Source organism: Desmodus rotundus, chromosome 7 (assembly GCF_022682495.2).
Source record: "Desmodus rotundus isolate HL8 chromosome 7, HLdesRot8A.1, whole genome shotgun sequence".
NCBI classification, from domain to species: Eukaryota; Metazoa; Chordata; class Mammalia; order Chiroptera; family Phyllostomidae; genus Desmodus; species Desmodus rotundus.
Genome location: NC_071393.1, coordinates 12365492 through 12381860, shown reverse-complemented (window position 1 = coordinate 12381860; position 16369 = coordinate 12365492). Strand labels below are relative to the sequence as shown.

General features: G+C 54.2%; 1 protein-coding gene across 2 annotated transcripts in view; it reads left to right on the top strand.

Annotated features, from left to right (window-relative positions):
• The first annotated feature begins 237 nt into the window (after nucleotides 1-237).
• Nucleotides 238-16369, top strand: part of WSCD2 (WSC domain containing 2) — a 94536-nt gene continuing 78404 nt past the window's right edge. Inside the window, exon 1 of one of the 2 annotated variants that reach the window (XM_024567137.4) lies at nucleotides 238-833. The gene's annotated coding sequence lies outside the window, so the exon portion shown is untranslated. Of the gene's footprint in view, nucleotides 834-2891; nucleotides 2938-16369 lie in introns of those variants that run through there. The other variant, XM_053928952.1, reaches the window with a different exon arrangement.

Sequence of the window (16369 nt, the reverse complement as noted above, 5' to 3'; positions counted from 1 at the left end):
AGCCCGTTTTTTCAGCAGAGTACACTGAGGCTGGGAGGCAGAGGCCCTTGCCCGAGCTCCGCAGCAGGCCTGGCACCGGGTCTGCCCAGCTCCCCGGGAGGCTGCGGGAGGGCCAGGTGGCATGCAAGGAGTTAAGCGGTAGGCAGTGCTGTGGTTCCGTGTGAGGAGTGCGCCGGGCCGAGGCTCTGCTGGCGGCAGCGGTGGCAGCAGCAGCGTGGGGAGCTGGGGCTGGAGACATTAAGTCCAGGGTAGCGAGGATCACGGCAGCGAGGAGGCAGCGAGCGAGAGGCGAGGCGGCGGGGGCTCGAGTCCAGCCGCAGCCCGCGCCCCGCGCGCCCCGGGCCCGGGCATCCCCGGGACGGGTGTGCGCGCGGGGCCTCACTGTGGAGCGGGGGGCCTCGCTGTGGCGCGGGGTCCCCGCAGTGTCGCCCGCCTGAGCGCCAGGCTCGCAGGAGCCCGGCTTTCACTTCCTCTAGCCTCCGCCCGTCTCCCCAGCTCGCCGGCTGGCGTCGCCACCGCCTCCTCGTCCCCGGCCACCGCTGTCGCCGCTGCTGCAATCCAGGACGCACACTTCCACTTTCCCGCTGGAGGCACGGAGGATGCCCCTTGCACCAGACCCGGAGAAATAACGCCCGGGCCCGGCTGGAGGAGCCTTGGTGGCCAGAAAGGACACCCAGATCCGCTTTTCTTAATACCACTGCAGCGGCTGCCAGCCGGGAAGGCGCCCACAGAGTGGCACGCCAAGCAAGCGGGGCAAGGGAGTCTCAGAGAGGAACCCCGGACGCCCGCGGGGCTCCGCGGGCGGAGTTTGCAAGTGGCTGAGACCCTCTCAGGTAAGGGCGGTGCGGGCTGAACCGGGTAAGAGGGTTCCCTACGGGAGTGGTGCGCCGAGCCGCTACTGTGAAACGATTCTTGCCCCCCCGCCCGGGCTTCTAGTTCTAGCCACTTCTCCGCAGGCTGGGGGTTCGGCGTCCAGAGCCCAGTGAGTAAAGAACCTAGAGCGGTGACAGCCCAGCTCTGGGTAAATGACAAACTTTCCTCCGGCATAGGGTGGGATGTTCTGGCTCATCCATGCATCCTTCCCCTGGACATCCTGCCGGGTCCCCAAAGGCAGGCACTCAAGGGCTTCTCAGACTGAGCTGCGCCAGGGGGAAGGCAGGGAGCCCTTTTAATTTGATTGATGTATCACCCCTTTCTTGGTGGGTTCAGAGTGGGTTCAGAAGGAGCTGGTCCTATTTTCAAGTTGGTTTTGCAAGGGATTTGCCAGGGGGTAATACTCCGGTAGACTAGGCTCCCCGTTATCTGCAACCAGCACCCAGCGCTGCCCAGGTGATGGGTGTTGTGTCCAGTACTTTGCAGGGTTGCTTATGTCCATCCCGGTGTGTGTGTGTGTGTGTGTGTGTGTGTGTGTGTGTGTAAGGAGAGGGAGAGAACTGAGGGGCAGGGGGACCCATTCAGCTGGATCACCTCCATCCAAGCCCTTCCAGCAGCCCCCAGTGCCATAGCAGGAGAGGACTCGCCTCCCTGGCAGTGACCCCAGGAGAGGCAGGGATCACCTTCCGTTCCTTGCAGCTCCTGAGAAGAGCCCAAGATCGGGGGAAGTTTCCTGGGGCGCTCAATGAGACCATTCAGGTCGGAGCTCTGGGAGGTGCAAAGGTTTTGCAGAGAAGGAGCTGGAGTGGACAGTCGGATGGGGGCCCTGGGGGTTCTTGTCCCCAGCTCTGAGGATGTGGGTGGTCCCCCACACTGCAGGCCCCAAGAGGCTCTGTGGAGGCCAGCACACAGCTCATGGGTTTGGCCGGATTATTCGTCCTCCTAATGAAAAGCATGATTCAAAGAGGCCACCTTGTCTCCAAGGGTCATTTTGGAGCCACCCCAGTGGCCACAGCCCTCTGGAAGGTGTTGTGCTTCCTCACTGGGGGTCCAGCCTGGGACTGGGGTCATCTGGATGGATTGGCTGGTCTGTGAGGCAGGTTGTGGAGGTGCTTCTGGCCATGACCCAAAGGTGGGACATATTTCCCTGACTCTGTAATTGCCTGCTCAGGCTGGGTGGCTGCCTCTGGGCAAGAGCATTGCTGTGCGGGTCTCAGACAGCATTTGAGGCATGAGGTGGGGGTCCGAGGACCTCCTGCCCTTCTTTGGGAGCCTGACGTGGAGCCAGGCTAGGAGTTGCTTCCTTAGGCTGCCGAGACCTTAGGCTGACGTATTCCTCCAGGGCGTCAGAGACCCATTCTTGCTATCCTGAGGGAACCCCATCGCTGGGTCGGGAGGTTCCATTTCAAGTCTGCCTTTAGTTTGCTGTGTGACTTTGGGAAAATCACTAGACCTCTCTGGTCCCAGTTGCAGCTTCTATAAAAGGAAGAGATTTCATGTATCCTCAGAGGTCCCAGTTCAGACACTCTATGACCCTGAGCAATTATCACAGATGAGATTTTTCTAAATCCTAGGAGTTGGTGTAATTTCGTGTTTAAGCGGCTTGGGACTGAGGCACATCTGAGTTTGACCGCACATCACCCTCCAAACTGTGCTCCCTCCACCACACAACGGGGAGCTCACAGTTGTGACTTCAGAAGGCTGTTGGGAGGACCGAGATGGTGCATGAAAGTGCTTAGCAGATCTAACGGAGACAGGAGTGGAGCTCTGCAGACACAGCAGCAGAGCCGTCTGTTTTCAGGTCTTGCTCGTGGACATCTGGCTGCTGTCTTCCCCAGGGAGGCTGGCCCTGTCCCACGTGAGCACCAGGTGATCCTTGGCTTGGGGGGCAGGGCCCCTGTTCTCTGCAATCACCTGGCACCTGCAGTCCCTGCCCCTTCACCGCTGCCGCCTAAAAGCACGGTTGGACCAGCAGCTTCCAGTGGGGAGCCCAGGCCGTCTGGGGAGGCATTGAGGCATCCAGCTGTTCTGTCACCATGACAACAGGAGGCAGAGGAGGTAGAGGTGAGCTGTGTGCACGGCTCCAACTCTGCAGCCTTCTGGGCACCCAGGGCAGAGAAGTTCCGTGTGTCTGGGTGTCGGCGCTCAGTCTGCGGAGGCTGTCTGCGCCGGCGAGGCTGCTGTCCCTGGCGGGAACAGCCACGCTTGGGAAAGTGCCTTGCGTGTGTATGTGTGTGTGGAGGTGGGGGTCATGGGGTGTTGCTGAGATCATGGGGGAAGGCAGTAGATCTGTTAGTCTTATGCCTCTCTGAGTGCTTCCGAGGCTTGGGACACCTACGTCCCCCTCCACACCGGAGCTGTCCGGGCTCCACGCTGAAACTGCCTGGGGGAAGGCAGACCTCATCTCTGCTGACGTGGAGTGGGTTCACGGGCGTGCAGAGGGACAGGGGCAGGGGCCGGCCGCAGGCTGGCTGGGTCCATGCGCCTGACCGAGGAAGCGAACAGTTTGCTCTCCTGGTGGAGTAGGATGTGAGTGTGCATGGGCCCATGTATGTAAGTGTGTGTATTCTCATGCAGGCTTGGGCGCCTGCGCTGTGAGAGCATGTCTGTGTGGGTTTATGAGTACGTGTGCATGTGCGTGGCCCATGAGAGAATGCGTGCCTGTGAGTCAGTGCGAGTGCAGGGATGCACGTGCACTTGTGGGCGTTACACACTTGTTTGTGCGTGAGTTGGGTGCATCTCTGTGACCCGCCAGGGGCACACATCCGGGCGGGCATCTGTGAGCGTACACATAGGGTGGTGATGCTGTGAGTGCGAACTCGTGTCTCTGTGTGCACGTGTGCGACTTCCTGAGCATGTGCACCTCTGAGCGTTAGGCGTGCTTTCGATTGCGTCTCTGTGTACACATGTGCTTCTGTGGGTGTGCACATGTGTGTATTCAGGGCAAACATTTTGTGCACTGGTGTGTACACATGTGCTGCTGTGGGTGTCTGTGTGTAGCGTCACCTGCTTGGCTGTAACTCTGGGTGTTTGTGTGTGTTTCCTAGTGCCAGTATCCGGGCGGGTTGGTTACAATGTGCCTTTGAGTGTGTCTCCGTGTGTCTGTGAGTGTCTCTAAATGTGTGTGTTGGGCTGTTGCAGTGTAACTTCGGAGCGTGTTGCCTGTGGACGTGTGAGAGTCAGCGCGTGTGCCTGGCATGTTGCCCTGTGCTTCCCTGCACATCTCTGGGTGTGCCTTGTGCGTTTCTGAGGGTATTTGCTCATCCATGGGGCCGGGTCACTGTTGTGTGAGTTTCCTGCGTTGTGTGTGTTTCCAAGATGCATATCTCTGTGGGTCTGAGTGTCCGTAGGGGTGTAAAGGCGTGTGTGAGTGTGTGCGTGGTGTAAACACAGCTGGGAGTCTCCAAGCAGAAAACACGTCTGAACTTTTAGACTCCTCTGCTGCCTGCTCTTCAGGTTTGAACGGGCTCGTGCTGTGCGCCTGCTGAGGGCCCTTGATGGGGCCGCTCTGGGCCGCGCGCTGGGCCTTGTGCGTTTGTTTTCCCGTGTGCCTTAGACCCAAAGTCCGTGCAGTCCCCTGCCCCTGGCCCCCTCGACCCCCACAACAGCCCAAGTCCCTGTCACCAGAAGCCTGCGCTTTCGGACTGGTGCTGAACAAGCAGTCACAGATGTTAGGAGCGCAGGGTGAATTTCAGGCAGGAGGTTGCACATCGGCAGCCTAGGATGAGGCACCGAGCATCTCCACGGCACTGTTTCTAATTAGGAGCAACCTGTTTTCCTTAAACAAACAAATCAAGTGAGGAGAGAAATTGCCCGAGATTAGTGGCTCCCTGGAGCAGGTCCGGAGGTTGGGAAGATGGGGGTGGGGTCTGCACATGTTACTGCTAAGGGTCTCTTCCAGACTTTGACCAAGAGCCGATGAGGCGGGGCCTGAGGAGGAAGCTGGTGAGGCAGGGAGGCCAGGGTGATGTGAGGCCCCTTTGCAGGGTTCGGCTGGTGTTTGGTTATTGGGGTACATGCATCAATGACCCCAGCTCCTCCTTTCTCCCTGGGCCCGATCCCTCCTCAGCCATGCAACTTCACCGTTCTTCCCACCCAAGGGACGTGCAGGGTTTACGTTCCTGGCCCTTCACATTGGGTTTGGCCATGTGGCCAGCTTTGGAGCTTCAGGTGGAAGTGACAGTGGGCTCATTCCGAGGCTAGGGCTCAGGAAACCTTGCATACTTCCGCCGTGGCTGGGAGGTGGCCATCACCCCCCTCAGCCTGGCCAGAATGACCCCGAGCCCAAGCCTCAGTGCAGGGCCCAGCTCAGCCCCAATCAGGTTCGCTAAATGCACGCCCCTCACTGCACGTCACTGGGCGTGTGGTGGTTGTTTGTTATGCGCCCTTATCGTGGTTACAGCTGACCGATGCAGTCACAAGCAGTCTGCGTTTTCTTGTCCTCTGAGTGGTGCTCACTCGGAACTGCACAATGACTACCTGTGCGTCTCACCGTGGCTATCCCATCCCTACCTTGCTTCCTGCTCACCCCAACATTAGCAGTAATAATAACAATGATGATGATGATGATTGATGTTTATGGAGTGTTTACCAGACACCACAACCTATGCCTGAGGCTTTATAGGTCTCCCGTCGCATACTCACAACAACCCTATGAGGTCGTTTCTCTTACAACCTTCTGTTACCATCTGTGAGGCTCAGAGAGGTGTGCTGGCTTGCACAGGTCACACAGCCGAGAAGACACATACCTGGGATTTGTACCCAGATCACGGGCTGTCAGAGACCATGTTTTCAACTGTGATGCTACACTGCAAACCACCCCCCTACTCCGTACCAGCAGGAATGCCTGACATACTGACATCCGCGCATACATTCCACATTCCCCCTTTACTCACCTGGAGGTTAGGTCGTCAGGAGTGACTTTTCCAGAGAAGTGGGAAGTGTCTCTTTGGGTAGCGTGTGTGGTGAGGCATTTGCTCATTCATTCATTGAGCATCAATATTTGCTAACCCTTGGTATTTGCTCAGAATCTTCGAAGAGTCGTAACTGTGCTGGGCTCTGAAAATACAGAGATGAGAGACCCCAGTTCTGTCTTCAAGTTGCTTACAGTCTGGAGAGGAGGCAGGAGCACCTGGGCTCTGGGAGCAGGTTGTCAGGAGGACCAAAGGAGATCGTATCGACCGAGTCCTTCACACAGCGCCTGGCAGGTCGGAAGCAGTAGCTCTTCTTCCTCCTATTCTTTCTCTTCCTTTTCCTTCTTACGGAGGAAACTGGAATGTCACAGCCAGAGCAACACTGACGTGGAAGAAACCAGAGGCCACAGGATCCCAGACAGGGATTCTGACCATCCTGCTTTGTCTGAAGCTGAGAGGTTTTCTGGAATGTGCGTTTCCGTGCTAACGCCAGCAGGGTCCTGTGCAAACCAGTGAAAGTGGTTGCCCAGTCCCAGTGTCGCACCCAGCTTATAAAATTGAATGATTGAGGACAGGGCTTGACAGACCGGGGCCCCCAGGCCAAATCCGGCTCCCTTCCTGGTTTTGTAAGTAAAGCTTTATTGGGACACAGCTACACCCACTTGTTCATAGATTGTCTGTTTTTCAGCTGCAGCTGAAGAATTGGGCAGTCGTGACGGACACCACGTGGCCAGCCAAGCCTAAAATGTGTACTACCTGGCCCTTTACATAAAGTATTTGCTGACCTCTGAGCTAAGAAAAGCTCAGCGAGGGTCCTGGGCCTTGGCCAAGAGAGATGAGGCCAGAATTTGATGTCCTTGGGCCTGCCACTGTGGATGAGGCTCACATCTGTCCCCAGGTGGGGCGTCCAGGGGGTCGGGAAGATGCAGCAAGTCCAGAGACTTTGTGAGCTGGGGGAGTTCTTAGATGGGGAGATGGAGACCCAGAGAAGGGGAGAGACATCCCAAGGCCGCCCAGCCAGAGCGGGGGCAGGTGACGCTGGTCTTAATGCCCGGAGATCTGGGAGGACCGCTGTGTGCCCCTCCCAGCCCCACCTCCAGCAAATGCGTCCTGGAAATCCAGCACACTTCTCACGTCCTGATGTGCAAGTTTCTAGCTCGGCTTCCAAGTGTGGCATTTGCTGGTGCCTTTAAATTCTCTGCGTTGTCCTGAGTGCAGGGTGAAGAGAAGAGCCCCTGGGCGGGACGTGAAGGGTCCTCACTCTGCCACCCGTTGACTGACAGAGCGGTCTTGAGCGAGTCTCGGCCCCTCTTGGGTCCTCAGTGTTCCCACCTGTAGAATGGGAGAGGAGTTACACATAATCGCTAGGGACGTTTCCGTCTGCCCTTTTGCAGTCCCATTTCTTTTCTAATTGGAGTCACCCCCAAACCTTAATAATACATGTTGGCCTCTGCAGCAAGGTGGTCCTGCAGGACCCTGGTCCTCCCGATGATGACAATTGCCGTTGCCCCCGTGGCCTCTGTTTGTGGGTGTTCCCAGTGCCAGGCACAGTCACCAGAGCTTCTCCTCCGTTCTCTCGCCGAGTCCTTATCAGTGAAGAGACCTCTGTCTCCACTTTACACATCAGGACACGGAAGCTCACAGAGGTTCAGTCACGTGTCCAGGGTCACACCATCTGTAAGTGGCAGGGCTAGTCTGACCCCAAAGCCTCTGTGTTCAGCCCCTCCTCCCTCCTGCCCCCCCACCCTGCGGTGTCGCCACTGTCTCTCCCAGGTGGAGGCAACACTCTGTTTTTGGCACCCACCAGAGAGGAATCCATTCCTCTGCGCCTCATTTGTTAGCACAGAAGTGACATGAGCCCAGCCAGGGCCCTTCATCACAGGCCTGGTGATGGCATACACAGGAGTATTGGCGCGGCTGCAGTCTGGGTGGGCACGAGGGACTGCGGGTGGCTGAGGGGTCCCCTCTAGGACAGCAAACAGCAGATGACTCAAGAGGGGCAGGGGCACCAGGCTCTGGCTTTGCAGATTCACAGACAACCCCCGGACCTCCAGGAAGCTGGAGCCACACGAGATTTGCCGTGATGAACTGTGTGGAAGTTTCTGGGGATGGCAGATCACTCCTGTTTCTCTGTCTCTTGGGTTGTCCCCAAGGCGAGTCCCCTTTTGCTGAGATGACCCCGATTTCTCTCTCCTGGATGTCCATTTACAAGTCCTTGGCCTGGACCCTTTGCCGTTTGAATGCCCACCTTGTGGGGCAAGGAGAAAATTCAGTCTGGAACAGTCAGACTTGCTTTCATTTCCACAGAGCTCTTAGGCGTTTCACCACACGGCAGGCCGTTTGTCCTGGAGACTCAGCTACATGTAAGGGAGGAGCAGAGAGTCGTCCCATTGAATCGACCCAGCGTCCACATCAGAAAAGGGCCAACGTGCCTTCACGCAGAGTCTGTTTACTCTTACTTGGCACATCGTTCCCATCAGCTCAGTGACCTGATTTCCCAGCCGTGTAGCCCATAGAAGGAACACATTAGAAGTGTGTAGGATGGTAGAGAAAGCACAGTGAGCAGCCAGAAGCAACAGCCGGCAGCTTGAGACAGGAGCGGAGGTGAAGAGATGATAAAAATAAGCATGAAAACGAAGAATCACAGTGGGGGTGGGGGGAGGATTTAATGCAGGGGTCAAATGGCCCCCTCATCTCGGTAGCCGGCTTTCATTTCAGTGTTACAGAACAATGTAACCAATCAGAGAACAATGTACCCTTCTCCGTGGGGGATGCTTCCCAAGATCCCCGGTGGATGCCTGTGACCGCGAACCCTATATATTCTGCTTTTTCCAGTAATACATATCTATGATAAAGTTTAATTTACAAATGAGGCAATTTCACAGATGGAAGATTCATTCTTCACCGTAGAGCTTAGCAACCTTGACGTTCGATTTGTTTTTATTACATTATTAAGTCGAGAACGTTCACCTTTTCAGCTTAAAGGAATCGCTTTACGACTTCTCTTGGGCGTATCAGAATGGCCAGCATCACTACTCTGGTTCCTTGGGGGCACAGTTACGTCAAACAAGGGTTACTTGAGCACAAGCTCTGCCAATCTCATACGCGGACAGCTACTAAGTGACTCACAGGCAAGTGGCATGTAGAGCCTGGAGCCGCCGGACAAAGGGACGGTTCACATCCTGGGCTGGGAGGAGCAGGGTGGCATGAGATTTCATCACGCTACTCAGATGGTGTGCCATTTAAAACTTAGGAATGGTTTACTTCTGAAACGACCCATCTAAATGGACTGCCGTTGACCACGGGTACCTGAACGCACAGCAAGCAAAGCCGTGGATGAGACGGACCGCTGCAATGCAGTGTGCTGTGTTCTGGAGAGGCACAAATGTTGCCGGTTCCGGGATAGCCCTAAGACACAGTCACTCCCCATCCAGTAGGCAGGGGGAAGGGCAAAGAAGAATTCATTGTACAACACATTTTGATCCCACGGTTAACTAAGTGCTTCTGTGCATGATGCCTCAGGCGTCTGGAAAATTCACTTACGGGGAGCTCTTCATTTTTCAGTGTTGAGTAAGGGACATCTTTCTGCACCTAGAAGAGGGTCAGGCAGGCGCTCAAGAAATAAACATTCTTTGCCATCAAACCAGGGGTTCAGATGCTGGCCCCTGACCCACAGCCAATGGCTCGATCTCGGGCCTCAGTGTTCCCAGCTGTAAAATGAGGACAGGTGCAGGTGATGAGCTAGCGCTGCTGCAGAGAACCAAACTGTCTGTCTGTGCTTGGCCTTGGGCTTCGGACTCGTGATATTTGCTTCCATAATTCACACACAGGCGTCACTGCAGGAACAAGTCTAGAGAGGACTCTGAGATGTGTCACATAATTACATCTCTAAGTAACTGCCAGGAGGGGAAGTATCTGACACTGGGGGGTGGGAGGCAGGAAATTAGGGCATTTAAAAGGAAGGTTTCCCCAAGAAAGGGAAAAATGAGCTGGAATCTGAAGGATGCTGGGACTAACCAGGTGAGAGGGGTGGGGAGATAGAGGAAACAGCACATGCAAAGGTCCTGAGGTGGGAGGAAGCGTGGCATGAACCAAGGACACCGACACCAGAGCTTTGGGGTGGGGAAGAGCTGGTACGCGATGAGATGGGCAAGTCTTAGGGCCTTGTGGGCCCCATAAGTGTTCTGCTCTTTATCCTTCCAGCGGTGGGAAGCCTTGTAAGGGTTTTAAGTACAAGGAGTGAAATGGTTCAGTTCAACCCTGGCCAGAGCAACGGGAAGGAACCTTGCACTCACATGAGGTGGGAGCCCATTGAAATCCCAACAAAGAGGCAGCTGAGTGGGCACCAACAATTTCAGGTTTTCAGCCTCCGTATGCGAGACACACAGCCTTCCAAGGGAGAGGTGAGCTTTGGGAAAAAGAGCCAACCAATGAGTTGTTTAATGTACTTTAAGGTGCTGAAACACCCCTCTCTTACTTCCCTTGTCACCTGATGGTCTATGTGCTATTGTAAGTTTTACTAGAGATTTTTTTTAATTAAAGGAGTTTATTTATTTATTTGAAAAATGCCAGCTGGGTTTGGTAAGACAGAATTTAGCAATCGCACTGGGGCAATGCCACAGAAAGCTTCGATTTTTCTCCTTTTGGCACCACTGTGCCGCCTCCCCTTCTCCCTTCCTGGTCTCCCCTAACACGTCACATCACAAGGCACCAGCAGCTCTGAACATGGGCTGTTTCTAAACTCCCCAGCCCTCAGCTCCCGGAGAAAGCAGGACAGCCCTATACGACACCAGGATTGCTGACCTAACCACTTTAGGTTTAGGGCAAATCTTGCTCAAATCCAGGTGCTACCAGTTCACAGCTGTGTGGTCTTGGTAATTTACTTCAATCTCCTTAGCCTCCAATTACTCATGTAAAATGGAAATCATGGTAATCTTTATAGTCATCAGGACTCTTGGTTCAAAGAGACAGAAAATCCAAGTTAGATATCAATCTACTCTTATTCGGAGACATAAAAGGAAATAGATTGGCTCCTGTAACTAGTAACAGCTTCAGGCTTGGCTGGATCCAGGAGCTTGGCAATGTTATAGCTGTCTCTTTCTCTCTTCCTCCTGCCTGCCCTCCCTGCCTCCCTCTGAGGTTTGGTTTTTTTTTTTTTTTTTTTTTTGACTCTCCTTTTCTCTGTGGGCTTCCTTCTCAGACTGGCTCTGGCTCTGGCTCTCTTCTTCTGGGCTCAGATGCCCATCAGCAGCTCCATGCCTACACTGTGCCAGCTGCAAGCTCAGTTCCAGCAGGCCCTGGAATTGAGCCCCAGGGACCCCTGGAACCAATCACCATAGCCAGGGAATGGGCTATGTTGTCAGGCCAGACTGAGGTAATGTGACCAACCCTGGAGCCTCATGGGGAGTGAATGGCCTTTTGCTGTTTCCTGAGTCACAAAGACCAACAGTGGAAGAGGGCTGGGTTCGCAAAGGAAAATCAGGACCCAGAGAACAGAAGAAGGGAAAGTGAATGCTGGTCAGACTAAAGTGATGAATCAGCAGGCTGTCTAGTCCTCGCTCAGAGGGTGGCTACGAAGATGCAATGAGCAGAGGCGTGCGAGGTTTTTAGCACCGACCCCAGCATGCAATGTACTCAGTAAGTGCTACCTATTATTACTACTATGCTGATTACTATTATCGGCACGGTGATCACAGAGGCCAGGCAGGGGCCCTGCGCATATTCAGGGCCATGGGAGACACTTACAACCAGAAGTGTCAGCCAGGACGTCACACAGATGGATGCCTGTGAGCCTTGGACCTGTGTCTTCCCCTCTGGCTTTGGCTGCCAAAAGCCACTGTGCCCCACCTCAAGGACCACTTCACCAGCTAAAATCTGTGATGTCTCCAAACAAGCAGAGAGAGTTGCAAATGCAGATGCTTCCAGGGGCAAGCAGGCCCCCGAGGAGGGAGGCAGAGCAGAGGAACAGGAGTGAGCCAGAGACCAAGAGCCTTGGTTAGGGGAGCAGAGGGGGGATCCTGCTCCAGTCCCCAGCCCTCGGTCACTCCATGAAAACGCAAGCCCTGGGAGACCATGTCTCTTGATAGTTTTTTCCAAGAGAATTGTACATCTTATTGTCAAGTCCCCTTGATTGTAAGTGTTGGCCACCAATCCAGGCCATTACAAAACAGCAGGACAGACCAAACAAGCGTGTCTGTGGGCGCAGTGGACCAGGGCTGCAAGGCCAGGTCTGGCCAGTGTAAGGGACACAGAGCCCGTCTGTCTGAACCCTGGAGAACTCGCACTGCGGATGACCTCAGAAGACACCCAGTCCATTGTTCTAGAAACCTGCGTCATGCGCTGTATGTTGTCAGCGTCCTCTTAGGCGGCCCCAGGCAGAACTTTTAACTCTGAGTTGCACCATTTTTAACAGCCTCCGTGGAGGGGATTCAGTGAGAATGGTTGCTTCAAAGCAGTTCATTTTGCTGCCTGAGACCATTAATGTTCCCCCTGACTTCCTGCTTCCCACTATTGGTTTCCTGGGATAAAACTTCTGCCAAGGCTGAGAAGGTGACTCAGCTACCATCCTCCCAAGCGAGGGAGGGTTTGATCCCGGCTCTGCCACGCTCTGTTGCGTGACTGAGGGCAAGTCACTTTGCCTCTCTGAACCTCAGTTTTCTCATCTGCAACATGGGATCCTCATCATTCTTGCCTCCTGAGGAGCTGATGGGCACATAGGAGGAATCAACAAAGCTTTAGCTCCTCCTATAAAGCTCCAGCGCCAGCAGCCTGGACAGGGGCATTGATAATCACACCCGTGTACGTACTGAGCGCTCACTTGGTGCCAAGCCCTTTCCAAGCACGGCCCCCTTTTCTACGCACGTAGGCCCTGAGGGTAGTGGCTTTACTATCACTGTCTTCTTTTTTTGCAGACAGGGACACTGAGACTCTTGCAGTGAAGGGATCTGCTGAGGTCACACAGTTAGACGTGGCAGAGCTGAGGTTTGAACCCCAGCATGCCTGAGTCCAGGGGTCCTGCCTCTTGTGAAGGGCCCTGTCTTCTAAAGGAATCAGTTGCAGCCACACAAACCCATGGGTGCCAAGGGCCCCATAGAAGTGGGGTCCCAGACCCAGCTCTGCTACCGACTTACTGTGTTGCCTCGGGAGGCTTTCTTGACCTCTCTGAGCCTTTCCCCCCAACTCCTTCAACTTACCTTGCTTCCTTCCACCTCAGGGCCTTTGCCCATGCTGTGCCGTCTGCCCAGAATACTTCCCTCTCCATCCTCCTTTGCCCAGTCGCAGCTTCTTCCCATCCCAGGTGGAGCGTTACTTCTGAGATTCCTCTGCAGCTCCCCTGGACCAGGCCAGAGCTCCCTGCCGTGAACTCTCCACACTCCGTACCAGTCCTTCGGGGTTTGTGATTGCAGCACTGCTGTGCTGATTTAACTAACCTGCGTCTCTTCTACCAGTCTGTCACTTTGAGGGGGCCAGGGAGCCGTTTAGCTCCCTTCCTGCGCTCACACTCTAAGCCTGCCACATGCAAACAACACAAAGAGGTGGTTATTAACTGGAACTTAGAAGGAGGCTTGAGGATGCTCACACTGCTGGCAGGAGTGGGAATTAGTACAGATGCTTTGGAAAACCACCTTGCAATATTTACTAAAGCAGCACAATACGCTTCCACTTTAAGACAGAGACTCAAAAGAGAGGCTATGTATATATATTAGTCATAATAGTGAAAAACTTGTTGAGGTGAGGCAGCTGAGTGCCGAATGCCCGTGGTGGTGCAACAGGCAAGTGGCGCGAGGCTCCTTCGTGCCATGAGGCTCCTTCGTGCCGTGAGAGTACGAGGCGTTGAGAATGAGCAACCTACCACTATGTGCCGCGAAGGGATCGGTTGTGCAAAAGCAACGCCGAGCAAAAACGCCAGGCACAAAAGAGCATGCACCATATAGAATGTTAACTACAAAAAGCTCAGAGTAGAAGCTAAACTGGAGTGTTGGGGGATGCGTGCATGCTTAGGTGGGAGCGTCACCAAGAGAAACAAGGAGGAAATGACCGTGGTGGTCACGGTGGTGGTTACCTCGGGTGAGAAGGAGAAGAGAAGGGGCTCTGGCGAGCTGGCCTTGCTCTGTTTCTTGCCCTGGAAGGTGGTTGCCTGAGTGTGGGTTAGTGAATTCATCAAATGATACACTTTATTTTGTGTTTTCTTTTATATGTGGGTCATGGATCCCACAAAATGACCCCCGTGTCACCCCAAATACTTACCCCTGAGGGGGACCCCATCTGGACCATATTGCTCAGCCTTATGCTCAGAGGACATCCCAGGCCATCCTGTCTTAAGCCAAGTTACTCTCTACTTAGCAGAGAGGGGCTGTGGCCCTCTCTGTGCTGCAAGCCCTCGGGGATCCAAACTCACAGGTGCACAAACAACCCAGGCTGCTTTTGTCTCGGCCACCGAGTCAGAGGACACAATTAGCTTCTTTTTCAGAATGTGATAGAGATGGAGGGTTGATTGCCCTAGGAGAAAATAAAAAAGAAAGAGAAAAATAAAACCCAAGAAACATTTTCAAGTTTCTAGTTTTGCAGGCTTTTTTTTTTTTTTTTTGCTAGCTACCAGAAGCCGGGGAGATAAGCTGTCCTGGATGGAGGGTCAGATAACAAGGCTGGGGCAGGGATAAGCGTGAGCACTTGGGCTCCAAAGGGGGGCAGCTGAAGGTCCAGCACAATGAGGTCATTGGACTCAGTGCCACAGTCATTCTCCCGTGGCCCGACCTCCCTTTCGGTGCAGACAGAAGGGTGGACCTGGCCCCTGCCCTTGAAACCACGCCAGAACGAGCGCAAAGCTGACTGCCATGACGTGAGTAGGTCCGTGGAGCCCGAGTCAGGATGGGCTGGGCTTGGGGTCTCCAAGCGGCTTCCGAAGTGCAGTTAATCATTTTGGATTATTAACTCCTTGATGAGGAACTTTATTCTTCCATCTATTTAGAAAACATTTGTAAATCTCCCCCTCAACCTTTCATTCAACAAATAGGAGTTGGGCTTACCTTGGACTGGACTCTGCTAAGCATCAGGGATACAGTTAAAGGGACCAGCTGGCTTTGATTTTCCTGGGATTTTCCCAGTTGTAGCATGAAAGTGGAGGCAGCCTGGGAGCCTCTCAGTCCCAGGCAAACCTGGACAGTTGGCCCATGGTGAGTAAGACTTCTGATGGGAATGAGCAAATTGTTACCCCCTCCCAAAGATACGGGTCCTGTTAGCTAAGTAGAGGGAAGGGGCTGCATAAGGGAGATGACAAACAGTGAATGCCAGATCCTACCACACAGAGTCCCTTCGTGCCTTTCCTTTCTTCCCTCCCCCCTCCCTCCCTTACTCCCCTCCTTCCAGGAAAACTTTATTTACATTGTGTACAAACACAGGCAGCCTGACCTGGGCTTTGGCCCTCTGGGTGTAGTTTTCAGACCCTTGGGGGAGAAAAAAAGACAGACCAACCAAGCCACCTCTCCCTCCGAGATAAAATGCTTCCTTTAAGGCAGGAGCTGCCCTGTCGGTCTGCAGCCTTCTTGGTATATTGTTAGCCACATAATAGATGACACCTCCATTCTTTTAAGCTTTTTTGCCCTTATTTTTTTCTTGGTAAAATGCACATAAAACTTGCCATCCTAACAGTTCGTAAGTGGACAGTTCAGTAGTATTACATACACTCGGATTTTGGGCTACCGTTACCGCCATCCATCCCCAGAACTCTGTTCATTAGGGCTTCTTCATCAAAGGTGGGTGAGCTGAGATCATCTGGACCCACGCTCGCAGTTCTGATCCAGGGAAACTGACGGCCAGAGGGAAAGGAGGTCCATAGCCAGTTAGAATCAAAGCGAAGGTTAGAATCTTGGCTTCACTCTGCCCAGCTGCCCCCAGCCAAGTGGCCCTCCCAGGCACTTCCCAGAATTCCTTGCACACAAAGGTACCACATAAATATTTAGTGACCTCTGGGGACTGGGGACTCCATTGAGATGCTCCCTGGGACTAGCCCAGTTCTCTCTCTAATCTCTGGGTGTACTGGAGATGAAACCCTACTCCACAGGCTAATGGCCAATTAATGGCTCTCTTCGGCCAGATAGCATTTCTCATTCTTTTTTTCTAGAAATTGTGTTGGCCTCCCCTGAGATCCAACCAGCTCTTTCTAGTAGTTCCCTCCATCCTCTCCATGCCCTCCCCTGCCCACGCCGGGCCAGACGGGAGCGCTGCCGTGTGATAAGAGGGCTATCGATCCCCTTTCACGGACGTCACCGCCCTGCTGGACCCATATCAAGGCGTCTGAGATGCTTCGGTTACCCTCACAATGAGGGCATTTAGCCGGACTCTCCTCCCCCGGGATGCTCAGTGGCAGAAACCGGAGGAAGAGCAGAGAGGAGAGAGAGAGAGAGAGAGGCCACAAAACCCAGCAAAACCACCCATTGCGAAGGCGTTGGGCTGGGAGAACGAGGTCCAGGCAGCTCTGATTTCAGAGATGCTTTAGAAAGTGCCTGTGCGTGGCTTGTTTTCCCCGTTGGCGGGCTGATCGGGGACCATGCCCAAGGAAGGACAAAGTTAGAGGCCCCATTCAG